The sequence below is a fragment of the Chiroxiphia lanceolata genome, chromosome 3 (assembly GCF_009829145.1).
Source record: "Chiroxiphia lanceolata isolate bChiLan1 chromosome 3, bChiLan1.pri, whole genome shotgun sequence".
Taxonomy (NCBI): domain Eukaryota; kingdom Metazoa; phylum Chordata; class Aves; order Passeriformes; family Pipridae; genus Chiroxiphia; species Chiroxiphia lanceolata.
Genome location: NC_045639.1, coordinates 65,246,661 through 65,250,296, shown reverse-complemented (window position 1 = coordinate 65,250,296; position 3,636 = coordinate 65,246,661).

Genomic DNA, 3,636 nt, shown 5'->3' with positions numbered 1-3,636 from the left:
ATTATTGAAAACATCCTTTTGTGACATGGGCAGAAAATTGTGATCCATAGTTATACTTCCGCCTTAAAGCAATAACTTCTTCCACAGTCTAGCTTCAGTCTTTAAGAGAATAACTATATATTTCTATGGCACTATATTAAAAGAAATGTTTCTATAGCTGTGCATTATTTGCTTAAAATGTTTACACACCTTTTTTGCTTTTATTTTCTGCAAAAATTCTAATAAAAAGTGAACATTAAGGCAATACTGGAGATCATTTGTGGCAGTGATTTTAATTCATAAATACAAATATTCACATCACAAACCTCTCAATATTTATATTTGGCATTTAGGAAAATTAAACAATTGCTTGAAATAAACTTTGTAACAGATTCAAAAATAATATCATGAGCAAGACATGAAGGTCCCTTAATTAACAATTTTGACTAATCCTTATGAAAAAAATTGCAATTTCATAGAATACAATCAAATAAAAAATATATGAAAATAATAGAATAGGGAACTTGTTTATTAATAATTCTCTGGCTTAGATCATCTTTGAGTAAATATTCATTGAAATTACTGAGAACTTTCCCTGAATAAATGTCTGAAAAATGCCTGTAGAATGTTGCTGTTGAGAAGCTTTAAATGTGTTAAGGAAGAAAAGACAGACAGAATTTCTTGTAAAGGATTGAGAGTCCACTGGAAGACAGAAACTAGTAATCTTATTTTAATACCATTTTATGTCCAGCAAAGGAATGTGGTATTTTTATGCATGCCACTGAAAAAAAATTTGTATCCTTATAGTTTTTAAATGTCAATGAATATTTTAAAAATTATCCTTGATATTTGACAACAACATTCAATTGAGGTTGAGAGACAACTATCATTACATTTTCCACTAAGAAGTCATGGATAAGCCAAGGGAAAGAAAAGCCTTTTCTCTTGTCAACTAAAACCACCCCAGGATCTACTTCAGAAGCAGTCAACACAGAGTTTCAAGGCTTTTACAAGCCTCAGGACTGTGGGACATATCAGATTCCTGGATCAAGCTGAGTGTCTATCTCTGAAGCTTGATCTTTATTGCTTTAAAAATGATAGCATAAGGATCCTACAGGCATGTGTACATGGAGACACAAGAAAAAAACGTACTAAAAGAATGCTTTGTGTAGGTGTTCCTATTCCAAAATGTTAGAGACAGAATGAAGCTGAAGAGAAAAACAAATTTACCCAGCACATCTATGAACATGACTACTCATTCTTCTGCCTTGTCTTCTCTTTCCCCTTCTACTTGGCCTTCCCTTTCCCTCTCCTGTTTTGTTTTTGTTTTTTTTTCCTGTTGTAACCAAGGTCTTTGTTTTCTTATCTTCTAAGCAGAGAAAGTTTTTCACATTTAAAACATCCCTACCTTACTACTGGCCACCAAGGATAAAGTAGAATTTAAACTTGGGGTGTATTTTTTCTGTTGTTTTCCAGTGATTGAATTTAATTCCTCCTTTTTTGGTCTCACAATTCTTTTTCTTTATCTCCTTTTACAGGCAGAGTTTGACTCTTCAGTACTTTTTTTTTCAATGTCATAGTAAAATCTCACATTGATAGGGTAGCCCTTATTTGAGTACACTGACATTAGTCTGAAACCACTTCAATTATTGTCCACCATCTCTAATATTTCATTAAGCAGTGAAAGGCCACAATACTAATTTTAACTGACACCTCAGGGTATTTTTTTTATGAATTTTATAAATCCTTAACCTTTTCACAAATTTTAAATCTCAAACTCTACTGTATCTTTTTCTTCATCTAATAAACACATTTTTTTTAATTAAGTAACAATTAGTTACTTAATTGTTAAGTAACTTAAACTTAGTAATTAGTTACTTAAACTAAAAAAGAATTTTAGTTTCTCTTACATTAGATCTCTGTATATCTTTCAAACTCTCTCTCATTAATACTTTTCTGTCTTCCTATATCCTACTGTTTTGAGAGAAATTGAAAAAGATAATCATATTTTAATTTTGATGTGGTTCTTTTATCAATCTGGTTTTACTTGATGACATATTCTACTTTTTGTTGAACTCCTTTTGACACTTCATTGAGGCAAGCTCAACTTTTGAGGCAAAATTGCAGCTAAGACTTACTAAAGAACACAAGTCTGTGTGGCACATATTTTTAATGTCCTGTCTCCTGAGCTTAGTCACATATCTGTGATATACCCAAGTTCTTTAGACCTATGTTCTGTTATCATCAGTAGAATAAGGAAGAAAAAGAAAAAGAATAACCAGGAACATACAAAGAAATGGTTTTTAATGCAAAGGATAAAATGAAATTTTTAATGAAAGGAGAAAGTGGGAGGGAAAAACAAATCCAGTAAATACATTTACATTACATGTATAATTCCAGTTTGACCCCAGTGGCAAAGGTTTTGTAGATACATAGGTAACTGGGAAGGTAAAAACCATAAACTGAGTGAGCATCTGTGCATCTTGGAATGTACAAAGTAAAACTTATTTATTCTTTGACCTAAATTTTTTTAATTTTATTGTTTACAATACGCATTACTGAGATTAATTTGTATAGGAAGCAATACCTGTCAAAAGAGCAACACTAATGCACTTAAGACATTTTCAAGCACTAAATTCATTAATCATAATGCTGTTAGGAGTCTTGGAACATGCATTACTCCTCATGTTTATGTTCTTTTGTTTTTATTTTGATTTGTGATTGCTAAAGCAGATAGGTTGCTTGATGTCCTTGCTGTGTCTGGCACTGTACTGTTTTGAGTCACCACATGCTAATAAAGGTGAATTTTCTCATCCGAAAAACTCAGAAATGTTACCAACTCTAAGTGAAGCTTATCTCCACAGATTTAACATGAAACTTTTCCCATGTATTTTCAAAAAGAGTCTTTCAGGCTTTTTATTCAACTGCAGATGTAGAAATCTTTAGTAAGAGACGAAAAAAACCATGAATTATTGTAGATGTCATCACCTTAAACCAAAAGGTTTCAGAATACAACTAATTTCTATCTGAACATGCAGTTATTATCATTTTAACATAAGAAGGCTTTTAAGAAGGTTTTGGGTTTTGTTTTGTTAGGGTTTTTTTGGGAGGGATCTTGAGGAACTAATGAAGCATATATTAAATTGGATTTAAATTTTACTTGAGAAGTTATAGCATATTTAAATTGAACTTCATTAACCTCTTATCAAGTAGGGACAAAAAGAATAAGATTTATTGTAATTTGCGTAAAAGCAAACTCAGTTGAAGAAGTCTACCAGAGGATAAAATATCATGTGATGTAAACATTTATGTAAACATTATGTAAACATTTCATATTAAACCAGTTTAAATAACTTATAAGATAACCTGTTTCAGTCCCAACTTCAAATCAGGGTCAGCCTATTGCTCCTAATACCAGTTTTCCATATTTCCAAGTATTAACCAAAGGAAAAAAAAATCACAGAAACATTAGGACTGCGAGTATTCTTTTTATCTTTAATTTACATGATGATATTATTTTTCTTATATTTCAACAATGCCAGGAGACATCAGCTTAATATGAGCTCTCCATTATGATAAGTACCTCACAGAAAAATTAAGAGACACAATCCCTTATTAAAAAAATGTGCACCCTGGACAATCAAAGAAGATAAAGTA